Source organism: Schistocerca cancellata, chromosome 5, assembly GCF_023864275.1.
Source record: "Schistocerca cancellata isolate TAMUIC-IGC-003103 chromosome 5, iqSchCanc2.1, whole genome shotgun sequence".
Taxonomy (NCBI): Eukaryota; Metazoa; Arthropoda; class Insecta; order Orthoptera; family Acrididae; genus Schistocerca; species Schistocerca cancellata.
The window spans coordinates 728,103,174-728,119,683 of record NC_064630.1 but is presented as its reverse complement, the minus strand read 5'-3'; the positions used below and the strand labels follow the sequence as shown (position 1 = coordinate 728,119,683).

The 16,510-nt window shown below is 42.8% G+C and overlaps 1 protein-coding gene across 2 annotated transcripts in view; it reads left to right on the top strand.

The window, feature by feature from the left end:
- LOC126187902 (uncharacterized) overlaps window positions 1-16,510 on the top strand; it is a 1,224,785-nt gene that overhangs the window by 1,005,862 nt on the left and 202,413 nt on the right. For both annotated transcript variants that reach the window (XM_049929256.1, XM_049929255.1), the window contains one exon: window positions 13,512-13,543. The gene's annotated coding sequence lies outside the window, so the exon portion shown is untranslated. The remainder of the gene's footprint in view (window positions 1-13,511; window positions 13,544-16,510) is intronic.

Here is a 16,510-nt window from a genome sequence, read left to right as displayed (position 1 = left end):
GGATAGCTTCATCTACATCTACATCTATCCTCCGCAATCTACCATACGGTGCGTGGCGGAAGGTACCTCGTACCACAACTAGCATCTTCTGTCCCTGTTCCACTCCCAAACAGAATGAGGGAAAAATGACTGCCTATATGCCTCTGTACGAGCCCTAATCTCTCTTATCTTATCTTTGTGGTTTTTCCGCGAAATGTAAGTTGGCGACAGTAAAATTGTACTGCAGTCAGCCTCAAATGCTGGTTCTCTAAATTTCCTCAGTAGCGATTCACGAAAAGAACACGCCTCCTTTCCTCCAGAGACTCCCACCCGAGTTCCTGAAGCATTTCCGTAACATTCGCAGGATGATCAAACCTACCAGTAACAAATCTAGCAGCCCGCCTCTGAATTGCTTCTATGTCCTCCCTCAATCCGACCTGATAGGGATCCCAAACTCTCTAGCAGTACTGAAGAATAGGTCGTATTAGTGTTTTATAAGCGGTCTCCTTTACAGATGAACCACATCTTCCCAAAATTCTACCAATGAACCGAAGACGACTATCCGCCTTTCCCACACTGCCATTACATGCTTGTCCCACTTCATATCGCTCTGCAATATTACGACCAAATATTTAATCGACTTGACTTTGTCAAGCGCTACCCTACTAATGGAGTATTCAAACATTACGGGATTCTTTTTCCTATTCATCTGCATTAATTTACATTTATCTATATTTAGAGTTAGCTGCCATTCTTTACACCAATCACAAATCCTGTCCAAGTCATCTTATATCCTCCTACAGTCGCTCAACGACGACACCTTCCCGTACACCACAGCATCATCAGCAAACAGCCGCACATTGCTATCCACCCTATCCAAAAGATCATTTATGTAGATAGAAAACATCAGCGGACCTACCACACTTCCTTGGGGCACTCCAGATGATACCCTCACCTCAGATGAACACTCACCATCGAGGACAACGTACTGGGTTCTGTTACTTAAGAAGTCTTCGAGCCACTCACATATTTGGGAACCAATCCCATATGCTCGTACCTTAGGTAGGAGTGTGCAGTGGGACACCGAGTCAAACGCTTTCCGGAAGTCAAGGAATATGGCATCCGTCTGATACCCTTGATCCATGGTTCGCGAGATATCGTCTGAAAAAAGGGCGAGTTGCGTTTCGCAGGAGCGATGCTTTCTAAAGCCGTGCTGATGCATGGACAGCAACTTCTCTGTCTCGAGGAAATTCATTATATTCGAACTGAGAATATGTTCGAGAATCCTGCAACAAACCGATGTTAAGGATATTGGTCTGTAATTTTGAGGATCCGTCCTTCTACCCTTCTTATATACAGGCGTCACCTGCGCTTTTTTCCAGTCGCTCGGGACTTCACGTTGTGCAAGAGATTCGCGATAAATGCAAGCTAAGTAAGGAGCCAATGCAGTAGAGTACTCTCTGTAAAACCGAACTGGAATCCCATCAGGACCTGGCGATTTATTTATTTTCAACCCATTCAGCTGCTTCACAACCCCAGGGATGTCTATCACTATGTCCTTCATACGGGAATCTGTACGAGACTCAAACGGCGGTATGTTTGAACGATCCTCCTGCGTGAAAGATTTCTCAAATGCTAAATTTAAAATTTCAGCTTTCGTTTTGCTGTCTTCCGTTGCCAGGCCAGGCTGATCAGTGAGTGACTGGATGGAAGCCTTCGACCCGCTTACCGATTTTACGTTAGACCAGAATTTCCTTGGGTTTTCAGCTAGATGTTTTGCTTAGGTATGACGGTGGTAGTGGTTGAATGCTTCGCGCATCGCTCTTTTTACGGCAGCACGAATCTCTACTAACTTTTGCCTGTCCTCATTCTCCCGATCTTTCTTGTACCGCGAGTGCAACTGTCTTTGCTTCCTGAGCATTCTCCGAATTGCGCTGTTAAACCACGGTGGGTCTTTTCCTTCCGTAACCCACTTTTTCGGCACATACTTGTCTAATGCGTGATTTACAATGTGTTTAAAATTTGCCATAATTCTTCCACGTCCATCGTACCGGAAGTAAATGAAGTCGATTCATTTACTAAGTGGGATGCTAACAACTGCTTATCTGCTCTTTCTCGTAAGAATACTCTCCTAGCCTTCTTGACCGAATTTTTAACTTTCGTAACCATAATCGTAATGACAACATCATGAACACTAATCCCTGTCTCAACAATGACACCGTCGATGAGGTCTGGTCTGTTTGTCGCTACCAGATCTAAAATATTTCCATTACGCGTTGGCTGTCGATTTAGCTGCTCAAGACAGTTTTCGGATAATGTGTTCAAAAGTAATTCACACGACGGCTTGACTGTACCACATGTAATGAATCCATAGACATCCTAGTCTATACTACGTAGGTTGAAGTCGCCTCCGACTAATATAGCATGATCCGGGTACTTCTGCGATACAGAATGTAGAACTGTCACGGTGGAACCTGGTGACCGGTAATAACACCCAACAATTAACTTAATTTCTCCTAGCCCTTTTAAACGTGTCCAGATAACTTCACAATCACACTCTACTTCGACCTCAGTAGACACAATATTTTTGTCAACTGCAATGAAGACACCACTTCCTACGGTGTCTAATCTGTCTTTCTTCAGTATGAGTGCATGGTCAGGAATTATCGGTGACAAAATTATAAGGCCATACTCTTGCCAAACAGATTAATAGACGCTGTGTATCACCAACGACGATGACTGTGGTTTATGCTCGACAGGCCACCACCCCATTTCCTACGGATCGTGTGACAATACACAACGTTTCTTGGGCGCCGGACTGGTGCGTTACCAGGGCATTCGCGTTCACCAGGCATGAATCCCTTGGATTTAAAGGTATGGGGATATTTACAGGCAGTGGTGTACCCCCAATCCAAGTAACCAATGCGTATGACGTTATCGGAACAGAGCCAGAGACAAAAATTAATGTTAGAGTGTTTTAAACGAGTCGTCCGAATATTGCTTCGAGCATACAGAGCAGAAGCTTGTGAGAGCAAGGTCTGAAACCTCCTAGTATCAAATCCACACTTTCCGAACCAGTTAACACAGACAGAAGCATCAGCGACCTATGGCTGTTAAAGTACCGATGACTACAGGTGTTTAGGAATGTTAAGAAATGTAGGAAATTATTTTTGCTTGTTACGAGGAACAGGAAATAAATTAAAGAGTGCATGAATATTCGGCACAAATTTGCTAAGTTTATTTTTCTGTCGTTGGCGACTGGTCTCAACCGTCACTATTGAATGTTTGACTTTGTTGGCGGAGCTACAACTTTACCTCTGCTTACACCGCTTCATCACGATCAAAGTGAGATCCTCCGAGGTGTTCCTTAAATTTTGGAAACAAATGACAGTCGGTTGGGGCATAGTCGGGGCTGTGTGGAGGGTGACCGATGACAGTGAACCCAAGGTGTCGGGTTGTTGCAGCGCAGCGTTGTCATGCTGAAGGAGAGGGTACACCTCGAGTGGACGATCTCCTGGAATTCGTGATTTCAGTTTTCCGAGGGTTTCGCAGCACCTTGCAGAGTGTATGATGGTTCCTTTAGGCACGAATTCCAAATGCACCAGTGCTTGAACATCGCAGAACACTGTGGGCATGGGCTGATCATGACAATGTCTATAACTGTTTTAGTGTTAGTGATCCTTTGTGGCAGAACTCCATTGACACTCTCATGTCTTCGGTGTGAAAATGGTGAAGCCAGCTGTCATCACCTGTCACAATGTTGCTAAGAAACCCAACACACTCGCGCTCAAAGCCCAAAGAAATTCTTGACAAATGTCCAGTCTCCTCCGCTTCATGACAGGAGTGAGCATTCGAGGCTCCCACCGTGCACACAGTATTTTGCACCGCAGTTCTGCAATGATGGTTTGATCATGCCCTCGTGATATGCCACACTTACCTGAGAGCTGCGCCTGTGTTATGCGACGATTTTCTCTGATAGTTCAGTCTCGTTGGATGCCGTTCGCGGTCTTTCACTCCCAGCAGTGTCACACACGTTGAGGTTACATTCACTTTCTCCTACATGACGAGCACGAACAACTCAACAGCGCACATTACTGATGTCGATACAATCATCACTGCACACAGCTTTCATTCTTGTGTGGATTTCAGTTGGAGGCACATTTTTGTGGTCAAAAACCCGATCACAGCACGGTGTTTCTCACGCCTCGACGTAGCTACGTTACCCGCCGCCATGTTTCACGCTGCAATTCGGAGCCCTCTAGCGGCAGAGGATTAGAACTTGCATCAGCGAAGGGGGAAGGTTGACGGAGTAAAACGCTCGGAGCCCTCTAGCGGCAGAGGATTAGAACTTGCATCAGCGAAGGGGGAAGATTGACGGAGTAAAACGCATGGCATGTAATACGTCATTCGATATTGAGAACAGAATAAAAAAATTGGTGATTGTTTTACATAAGCATCTGAACAGCTCGCTTTCGACCAAACCGATCGACAATAGATCACATTTTCATACTAAGACAATTGTTTGTAAAACACTGGGAATATGATAAAAATATCTACAGCCTGTTCGTCGATTTTCAACGCGCATATGACAGCATCCACACTGATCGCCTATACAATGCAATGCGTGACTTCAAAATCACTGAGAAGCTAGTGAGAATGGTGCAAGGTTGTATGGAAGAGTCAAAGGCAGCAGTACGTTTCCGATGACCCACATCAGAAATATTCGAGATTGAGACAGGACGCAGACAAGGGGATGCTCTCTCATGTGTTCTGTTCAATGTCATCTTAGAGAAAGTGATAAAAGAAAGTAGGCAACAGGAATGGGCTGGAGTAGAGATGGACGGTAACTGCAATTGTCTCGCATATGCAGATGACATACAATAAGTGAATCAAAGCACGAGTTGAAAGAAATGTACCAGAAGGTTCAAGAGAGTACACCAATTCAAATACTTGGGATCTTGGTTTACCACGGACAACAACATAAAAATGGACATCAAAGAAAGAATAGCATGGGAATGAAATGCATGCATTCCCTCAGAGAGACGATCGGCTCTAAATCAATCTCAGTGAACACTAAGATGAAAATCTACAACACTGTGATATGCCCAGCAGTAATGTACGGTTCAGAAACATGGAGCATGACTAAGCGAGCAAGGGAAAAAATGTTACTATTTGAAAGAAGAGTAATGAGGAAGATATGGGGACCAGATTTAGATAACGGAGAATGGAGGAGGAGGAAAAACGAGGAAATCTACCTTCTGATGCGACAACCAACTATCCTACAGAAGATAAAGAGCAAAAGAATACAATGGTTGGGCCATGTAGCCCATATGCCAGATTGAAGACAGGCGAAGATGGCACTAGCGGGGAAACCAAACACCAAACACCAAACGCCCCATTGGACGACCAAGGCAGCGCTGGATGGACGACCTGGCGAAGGACCTAGCAGCCCTGGGAATTGAAGACACCTGGAGGACCTGGACCCAAAACAGGAAGGGATGGAGGCAGTTTGTGGGAGCAGCGCGTGGGCCGCAGGGCCTGTGATAACTGAATATCTATTTCTCTATCTATCTGAACAGTAATTTTTATGTGTTAAAATCATCGTTTCGGATTGGATTTTTTGGCAGATTATATGTTTTATTAATTGTGTCCATATACAAATCTACCTTGAGTAAATAATTGGTTCCCATTGCTCAGCCGAGCAATGTGTGAGCGATGTGTGCCATTTATTTATTCAAGGTAAATTTATGGATTGATACAATTAACAATACAGATAATCTACTAAAACATTGAATCCGAAACGATCATTTTAACACACAAAATATTCTGGAATGCGATCTTATTGTTACATGTAACATTTGAGGTACGCTGGTTGTTCTTTTGTCGTTAGCCGTCAGTCTACACACACATGTCAGTTTAGTGTAATAGCCATACAAACCGGAGCAGGTGGACCAAACATAATGACTGAAAGCCGCGCGGGTGAGATCAGAATTGGGAAGTCCGCAACGGAAGTGGCGATACACCTGTTCCAGCTAAGGAGGCGGAGTTTTCGCTGTCCGCTCGCTCCACTAGCGTTTATGCAAACGAATGCAAATAGGGAGTCTAGCAAGACCGGCAGCTGATTGCTATCTGCGCGGTCCTTCGCCGACCGCTCGCGGTTCCGCTGGCCCGCAGTCGACACGGAAATCCCGGCCTCGCCGGGTTATAACGCCGGAATGCGGAGGTTCGCGTCGGACGAGCATATCTCGCCAGTGAGGGAGACACTGTATTTGCTGAGGAGTGGTCAGCACTGACTGACAGCAGTCCTGAAAGCCCCAAGTGAGAAACCAGGCAGGGACGTAGAGTTGACGCGTAGACAAAGGCGATTTATGTAAAGACTCATTTTCATTCCGTTTCAAAACCCAAATTTTGAAAGGGTGCTTGACTGGGGCACGTAACTCCTAGCTGTTTGGAGTTAGCTGTCTGCGAACTGGAATAAACCTTCAAAATTTGCTCGTTTCGTTTTGTGTAGGCTGTCGGGTCAGCTCTCAGCTTCCACCATCGTCCTCTCCAGTATCGCTCGCTCCAGAGAGGGTGCTGATAAAGTAAACAATCCGGCCTCCGAGGCGTTGAAGATGAGGTTGTTGCTTCTGCACTATCTAATCAAAGACATGTGGACAACCATTCGTATTCCGGCACTGACCACTAGAGGTCACGAGAGACGGTCCCGCCAGTGTAAAAGCAAGTGGGAAGCATTGTCAGTGAAGAGACAGTAACTGCGGGATTAATCGGTCAGGAGACAGTGACTTCGAACGTGAACTAATTACTGGATGTCACTTGAGTAACAAATTACTCAGGGACCTTTCAACACTTCTGAAACTGCTGAAGTCGACTGTTCGTGACGGGACTGTATACTGCAAACTCAAAAAGTACAACTCAGAAGCGATAAAGCTGTACCAATACATCCGTCCTTTACCGTTATTCAAACCAGGATCAAGAAAATTAAACAAACATCAGCCTCTGGTACTAAATGTAGCTGTAACAAGTATACAGTGCAAATATAAATATGTCGAATAGTGAGTATACATGTACGTCTACATGTATATGGACACTCCGCAAATCACACTTAAGTACGTGGCAGGGGCTTCATCGAACCACCTTCTGAACTGTGCGGCTGGTCCCGGCGGAGGTTTGAGTCCTCCCTCGGGCATGGGTGTGTGTGTTCGTCCTTACGATAACTTAGGTTAAGTAGCGATAACTTAGGTTAAGTAGTGTGTAAGCTTAGGGACTGATGACCTTAGCAGTTAAGTCCCATAAGATTTCACACACATTTGAACATTTGAACCACCTTCGCAATAATTCTCTATTATTCCAGTCTCCAATAGCGCGCAGAAAAAACGAAAACCTATATCTTTCCGTGGGAGCTCTCGTTTCCCTTATTTTATTGTGATGGACCTTCCTCCATATGTAGGTCGGCGTCAACAAAATATTTTCCCATTCGGAGGAGAAAGTTGGTGATTGAAGTTTCGTGAGAAGATTCTGCCGCAACGAAAAACGCTTTTGTGTTAATGATATCCACCCCAAATCCTGTACCATGTCCGTGGCACTGTCTCCCCTATTTCGCTATAATACAAAACTTCCTGCCCTTGTTTGAAATTTCTCGATTTACGCCGGTAATCCTATCTGGTACGGATCCCACACCGCCCAGCAGTACTCCAACAGAGGACAGATAAGCGTAGTGTAGACAGTCTCTTTAGTACGTCTGTTACTTCTTTTAAGTGTTCTGCCAGTAAAACGCAGACTTTGGTTTACCTTCCCACAACATTTTCTCCGTGTTCTTTTCAGTTTAAATTGTACGTAATTGTAATTCCTAGGTATTTAGTTGATTTTACAGCCTTTAGATTTGTTTATTTTTCGTGTAATCGAAATTTAACGGATTCCTTTCATCACTCATGTGGATGACCTCACGCTTTTCATTATTTAGGGTCAATTGCCAATTTTCGCACCGTACAGATATCTTTTCTAAATCGTTTTTCAGTTTGTTTTGGTGTTGTGATGACAGTACTAGGTGATAAACGACAGCATCATCTGCAAACAACCTACGATGGCTGCTCAGGTTGTCTCTCAAATCGTTTATATAGATAAGGAACAACAGAGGGCGTATAACATTATCTTAGGGAACGCCAACAATCACTTATATTCGTATTTTACTCGCTGACTTCCCGTCAATTAGTACGAACTGTGACTGACGGGAAATCACGAATCCAGCCACATAACTGAGATGATATTCCACAAGCATGCAATTTCAAGCCTTCTGGAAATCTAGAAATACGGGATCAATATGAAATTCTTGTAAATAGAGCTCAGCACTTCGTGTTAGTAAAGAGCTAGTGGTGATTCACAAGAACGATGTTTTCTAATTGGTGTTGACGGCGTGTCAATAGACTGATCTCTTCGAGGTAATACGTAATGTTCGAAAACAATATATGTTCCAAAATCCTGCTGGATACCGACGTTAATGATATGGGCTTGTAATTTTATGGATAACTGCTACTACCCCTCTTCATTGTTGGTATGACCTGTGCGCCTTTCCAGTCTTTGTGTACGGACCTTTCGTCTAGCGAGCGGCTGTACACTGTTTTTAAATATGGAGCTATTGCATCAACATACTCTGAAAGGAACCTAATTGGTATAAAGTCTGGGCCGGAAGACCTGCTTGCACCCAGATAAGCACTGAATACTCAAAAAACACTGATGCGCCCGACCCATACAACTAGCGTAATATTGTATGAGGGGCAGTCAAATGAAAACAAGGCAGATTGAAAAAAGTAAGTAAACTGTTTATTACTTCAAAAGTAATCGCCATAACTGTTAATACAGTTATCCCCATTGTGACACAAGACGGCCATTGCCTTCATGGAAAAATATTTACGGTTGCCTATGAACCATGATTGTACCCAGGCGTGTACTTCTTCGTCTGAACCAAACCGACGACCACGAACATCTTTCTACAAGTCCCAGAAAATATGTAATTCCCACGGTGAGAGATCTTGACTCTACGGGGGACTTGTAAGCGGTTCCCAGCGAAACTTCTGCAGCGCGGTCGAAACAACCTTGTCAACATGTGACTCGTTTTCATTTGGTTGCCCCTTATAAATAAACCAGTCCCAAATTACATGTAATGTACACCAGCTGTCAAATTTGAATATAGCGCGGGTTGCCGTTTTCGATCAATCAGAAGAGAGTACATTTAAGGTAAGTTGCGCACACGCCATATAATGGCGGTTTGCAAATTTGCTCACTACAGGGAGTTGTTTTTTTTTTTTTTTTTTTTTTTTTTTTTATTAGGTGAGAAATCAGACTCTGCGAAACATGGCAAATGCACTGAACGCGTAGGAGCACGTGGAGCTATTATTTTCGAAGTAACAGAAAAATTGTAGGGAAGTATGTGGAGGAAACATTATTTTTGTACTGTTGCAGTGACGATGTTGTTTTAGATCGACAAATTACAACACGAACAGCGTTTTATTTTAAAGAGAAATCAACACACAACTTTTGTATAATTGAGCCTGATTCTGTTTAGCAATCTTTTTCAAAAAATCTACGTTTTGGTTGCGCCTCACTTCCTCGCAGGAATCTTAGAGTGTATGGTGCCGATGATACGTGATGCCAGTAATGTCTCCACATGCCTTATATATGTGTTGCAGGTAATGATAAGTGTCTTCGTGAGCTTGACGTCCTGGCACTGCAGTTCCAGCTTGTACTTGTCTATACAATATCGCACTCCATGACACAAGCGAAATAATTTAATTTCTATGAGAGATACGACACAGTTCAATGTTTATTCACATTGAAGCACAGTCTTCGAAATGCTCAAATCTGTTAACGGGCACACGTATTGTTTCAACAGCAACCCACCGATCTGCGTTCATTGCACACACTAAAACTGTCTCAGTTCATCCACGAATAGAAGCGCAGCGCACAGCTCGACGTTCACTCAGTGTTAATCACTGTATTTCTGCACTTCACAGTCGTAAGGTACACATATCAATTTAAATCCTTAGTCGTGCCTTAACGCACGAAAAACCAACCAACCAGACATGCTGTCATGTCAACAGTATGCGACTCTTCTTCGTCACCGCCCCTAAAGTTCAATTCTCCAGTTTCGATTTTTTTTTTTTTGTTTATTGAATTTCGATTCCCCCCGAAGGGGGCGGGCTGGCAGCAGCTTAGTATGCCGCTATTCAGCATACAGACTTTGTTTTAAAAAGATGAAGAGAATAAATAATAAAAACAGGCGATAAAATCGGAGACTGAAATAGTAACATGGCGAAAAAATCGTGGAACTTAAAACATAGAACAAAGGGATGATGATGCTAATAAAATACATAAGAAGCAGACAGGTAAAATGATAGACAGACAATTAAAAAACACGGCGACAGGCTGGTTTCTGTTCGCAACACTAGAAAGACGAACAACACTAAACATCCACTGGAACACTGCACTAAAAAGTTGGCAAATGTGACACACCACAGCCGAGATCAGGTGGGGGGAAACTGCACAGATGATGGGAAAAAGAAAAGAGGGGGTGGAAGGAGAGGAAAAGCGAGGGGGGGAGGGGTGGAAGGAGCCGATGGAGGATGAGGACCCATAAGAGGGGTGGGGGGTATTGAGCAGACGCGACAGGGAGTGGGGAAGGCAGAGGAGGGGAATACAAAAGGACTCGGAGGGGGGGGGGGGGGCAGTTTCGATAGTTAACAAGCTCTCTTATAGCAAAGATGCAATGAAACGTTTATGTCCTTGTAATATTGAAATGTGTTGACAATCGTTACTAAACATAATGAATAAATCGAAATAACAAAAGGAAAAAAATATTTATATAGGCTCCGAAATTCTGTATACAGTGTGTATCAAAAAGAATCGCCTGATATTTAAAAAAAACCATAACCATTACGTTATTTGAGATATGTGCGTGAACAACGTACTGTTAGAAAGAGCAAACTCTCGAGTTTAACGTGGTTCCCGCTAGGTAGCAGCAGTGAGCGCCCACTTCAGTACTAGTAGAAATGGTGTCGGGAGAACAGAGAGCGTTTTGTGTTCTACGTTTTGCGCAGTGCGGGTCAGTAATAACTGTTCAGCGTGACTTTCGTACCAGGTATTATGTGGATCCCCTACAGCACAGAGCATTAGACGATGGCATGAACAATCCCGAGAAACAGGTTGTTTGTGTAAAGCCAAATCGCCGAGCCGTCCCTGAGTGACTGACACAGACGTCGAACGCATCCGCCATAGTTTCAGGACTCCGCAGAAATCCGTTCTCCGTGCAGCTCGCCAGCTCAACATGCCCCGATGTGCATCTGGCGTGTGTTGCGTCGACGTTCACACATGAAACCATACAAAATTCAGTTACTACAAGCTCTTCGTGAAGGTGACAAACAACAACGTGTCGAGTTCTGTAATTTCGTTCTTGGCCAGATGGAGGATGACAGTTTTCTTCCACGCTTAGTGTTTAATGACGAGGCAACACTTCATTTAAATGGTAAGGTGAACCATCATAATGTGAGAATATGGGGTACGGAACAACAACATGAAGTTGTACAACATGAGAGGGAGTCTCCAAAATTTAATGTGTTTTATACAGTATCACGGAAAAAGATGTATGGTCCATTTTTCTTTGCCAAGAACACTGTTACAGGAAACACATATCCCGATGTGCTTGAGAACTTCGTTTCGCGCAGTTGGAAACTGGTTCGAACGTCTTCATTTACAAACGGGATGGGGCACCGCCACATTGGCATCTGGAAGTGCGGGAATTTTTAAATCAAAGGATTAGTGAACGATAGATCGGACGCACTGGACCAAATGATTCAGCCTTACATTATTGGCCTACAATCCTACATGGTCACCGGGCCTGACTGTATGTGGTTACTTCTTGTGGGAGTTTATAAAAGACTCTGTTTGTGTGCCTCCGTTACCAACAACAATGAATGAACTGAGACATCACATAACAGCAGCTGTGGAAGCTGTAACTTAAAGACATCCTCGCAGCAATGTGGGAACAATTTGAATACCGCATGCCATGCATCTCAAGGGGGTCATACTGAACACCTATGAAAAGGTATGAAAAAGACTGTATGAGTTTCCTGTTCATCAAACAACAAAATTCGTTGCATATGTTACTTAGTTTCAGAGATATAGACGTCCCAAATCGGACGATTCTGTTTGATACACCCTGTATTTACAAACATATCACACGCAAAACCATATCGCTGTAGGTTGCCCACATTGTCTGTGTACAGTCACAGAGCCTTTTTGAGGACATCACACAGTTATTTTAGACAGCTGAAGTTACCATTACTTCGGAATTAGTTTCCTTGGGCTACATAAGATCGTTACACGGACATCTTCTCAATGATAACTACAAATACGTGGACTTATTTTACGCGTTTTTTTGTGAATCTTATCAGTTTGTTGGTACCTGGTGCTAATATGTGTTACACATGAAGAAACACGTTTTCACCGTAATGATTAACGAAAACTTGGCATATCGCACGACCATTTGTGCCGTCTATTGGATGGCTGACAAGTTCTGGCGTTTCCGATTCCACAAAGTACAAATAATTGTTTTGTTTCGTGATCTAAATAAGAATCTGTATTAATGCGAAAAAGGTTTCTTGAACTCAAACTATAATGTTGGACGTGCTGCACTTACCGTCGCGCTGTTTCTAATTCTACGTGTATCTCGAGTTTCATAAAAAAACTTAGCTCATTATTACTTGAACTAGGATCGTAACCTGTTTTCCTGTGGCGAACGTTGTGTCGCCACGAAATTATGTAGAAGTGTCCGCATGATCAATGTTTAGCTCACAAATAAAAGTGAATAAATAATTGACTTAACTTTTTAGAACTGTCGCCTTTCTCACTGAAATTTTCTAAACTAACAACCCAGCACCCATCAAGACTGAATCTTATGTTATGGCGTTGCCGTTTTATTATTAAATACGACATTTATGGCCTAAGATCTTCGACGAGTTGCAGAGCAAATTTTAAAACTCATCTGAAAGAGTTTCTCCTGGGCAATTCCTTCTTCTCGGTAGACGAAGTTTCAGTCAAAAAAAGTAGCGAGTGTAATATATAAGAAAATTGTGCATCTATTTTATAAAATTTATTTACGTGTCACTAGGACCATGAGTAGTGTCAGAGAGTGATATATTATGTTTCAGTATAAAACTAGTAGCGAATGTAACACATAAGAAAACTGTGCAATTTTTTTTATTAAATTTAATGACGTTTCACTAGTACCTTGGCTAGCGTGAGAGACTGATATATTACTTTTCTTAGGTTTAACCAATGTGCTGTGTAGGAGTATACACCTGGCCAGCATGTTGACTTATCATATACACGTAGTTCTTGATGTGTGTTATTTAGATAGAAATCGTGACATGTGTGGAACAACGCATTATAAAATAAAATAAATTCATTTCTTAGCAAACCGCTACTCTATGGTACTTCCTAGAATATAAGAATAACTCAGGTTTTGCTTTTATTTCCAGGTGCAGCACTTGCACAGCTGAGCGTTGACAAGGTAAGTGCCTGTTTGAACTACGGTCTCTCTCTCTCTCTCTCCCTCTCTTTTCCCCACCTTTATGGTTCCTGGCATCCATTAAGACCTATCCTCCGTCCGTATTTGTGACAGAATTTGTAGCTATTAGCGTTTCGAAGTAAATTTACTCTCAGCGTTCACTGCGCTTAGCAGTGGCGAATAGTCCCCTCTTCTCCTAAAGGATCCAGTTTTATCAACATACATGATTATCCAAAATGCTGCGCACAATTCGAAGGGGCTGACAGAGGAGTCGAAATATAAGAGCCGCTATTGACTTATAATTTGCGTGTGTGTGTGTGTGTGTGTGTGTGTGTGTGTGTGTGTGTGTGTGTGTGTGTATGTGTATGTGTATGTGTTACGCTCGCTCGCGCCTGTTTTTTGGTGACGGTTGCGAGATTTGATGAGTTAGTGTTTAGTATGATTCTGTTCTATCTTTCACGTCACTTTCGTTTTATACAGCTCGCATGGTGAGTGAATTACTACTTACATTACTCCGTCATTCACGACATTCTATCATTTAAAGGGCTTTCTTATGGGGAAAGTTTCTTGTAACGTCAGCTTTCTGTTATGGTTTGTCAGTCTTATAACTTTTATATCTTGTTCCACTTATGAAGGTTCATGTCCATACTGTAAGACAGTCCGTACTGTACGGGATAACTGAATTACAGCTACATTACTAAAACAGACGTGGGGAAAGGACCATACGACATCGTAAGTTGAATCAAAACATTTTAAAAGCTTCAGAACGTGTGCTACAGAAGCTAGTTTTTTTTTAACCTAATAGGAAGAGGCTAATGCCAAAATGACTGCTACACAGAAACGTGTTTAAAACTATTTTATCACATACCCAGCACACGCATACAGTAAGATCCAAAATATGAATTACATTTCTCTCAGGAAACTCTAAAAATAAAAGAAAGCAAACACACATGGCAGGCAAACAAACAGCCTTTTATTCACTTATTCAGTTGCAGGGACATTCCTTGTTTGCTTTCTTCTGTCCTACCTTTTTCTTTTCTTCTTCTTCTCGTTCTTCTGCTGGCAAGTGCTCTGTACGCAATAAATACGTATTCAAACCAAGTTCCTTATGTATAAGAATGCTTCAGTTATATGTTCATAACGGTGGATTTTCCAGAGAACATATATATAGACGACAAACATGCGTTATGAATCTTGCGCTCACATACTTCACGTCTGGGGATACAGGTGGAGAATGTCAACACCGCGTCGGGGACTCTCCAGACCGGACCGGATCCCGAAGAACCGGTGCACAGTCGTCAGGAATTTGCATCAGGTGCCAGCGTTTCGCGGCTACGCGTTGCAATGTGTACCACCTGACTCCTGTTTGTTTACACAAGAGAAATGAGCGGGTTATTTCGTCCGGTGCCTTAGTGACATTGCCGAGAGGAGAAGTAGTTTCATAAGACCACTTAGCTGTCGATCATTTCAGTTCACCCTTCAAAACGGTAGCGTCCCTCGTTTTATTTCTACGTAATATAGGTCTCCACGGTAAGGAATATGCTGTACAGTTTATGTCTTCAGCTTTCATTAGCAGTTTCCTTTTCTTCTGGGTGCCAAAAATATCAATTTTATTTTTCATTACTCACATTAGTTTTAGCACTATCAAGTCTCATTTCTTTTACTATAGAAGTGTTTCAACGATTTCATTTGTTCTTTTAGGTCTTGTCTGTCATAATACGTCCTTCCATTTTTGTAGTTGTTTCTCGTCATACTTTGCGTCAGTGAGGACTTACAATTAGATTTCATCAAATGGCATTTTTTAGTAAATATACAGTTCATGGACTTGCAAGATTTCATCTACATAGTCACGATTCAGTGTGTATTTTTGTGTAGGATAAACAATGTTTTCCATCGAAAACTGGAAACACTAGCTGTGATTGTTGTGTCGTACTTCCGCTTATTCTCATATTGAGTTTTCTTCAAGTGTTGTGCAGGATGTATTTCGCACACGGATTTCTCACACCATTGACCACTTGCGCGAATCTCATTTCATTCAGTATGCGAAACGAAACAAAAGAAAAAGAAACTCGCTGTGCGACATAGGCATTGAGTCTTGCCTTGTTACTGAAAATGTTTACGCGTTATGCGTCGTGCTCTTCCTGTGCATGTGGCGCTGTTGAAATGTTTCGCCGTGTACCGAGTTATCGCAGTTGGGAACTGCGGTAATCGAATGCGCGACACTGTCCTCTGTAAGGGTCTTCTGTAAGGGCTCACGCAGAGGTGTGTGTGTGTGTGTGTGTGTGTGTGTGTGTGTGTGTGTGTGTGTGTGTGCGCGTGTGTGTGTGTGCGTGTGAATGAGAGAGAGAGAGAGAGAGAGAGAGAGAGAGAGAGAGAGAGTGAAAGAGTCGTGCGGTATATGTTACCCCGTGGAAGTACTCTCTGATGTTTCATTTGGTGTACTTTTCTTTTTTTTAAAAAAATATATCGTGTTATTTCAGGTAAAACATCTAGCCCGAGAGGCCAAGGTCGATAAGGGTTATAGAAATTCACCAGGTCAAGGTCGATATAGGGTGTAGAAATTCACCTCCAAGTCCTCTGAAGACTTAACTTCTATTGGAACATTTGTTGCGCAGTGCTTTTCTCTTTTAGGTAATTTGTGAACGTGGCTTTATTTATAGCTTTGTAATGGACTGAGCTGATCAGAATACCGAGCACTAAAGTTTCTGCATGTTTGGCCTATGTGTACAGACCAGCTCTTTTTCTGGCCTTCGGTCCGAAGACTACATATCATGTGCAAGCCCCCAAACCTCCCCATACCCAAAACAGATACACACACACACACACACACACACACACACACACAGTTCCTTTCATTACCAAATTGACAATTCCCTACCAACTCATCCCTCCTTTTAGTCAAGTTGTGCCACACATTTCTCTTTTCTCCAGTTCTATTCACTACCTCCTCACTAGTTATTCGATATACCT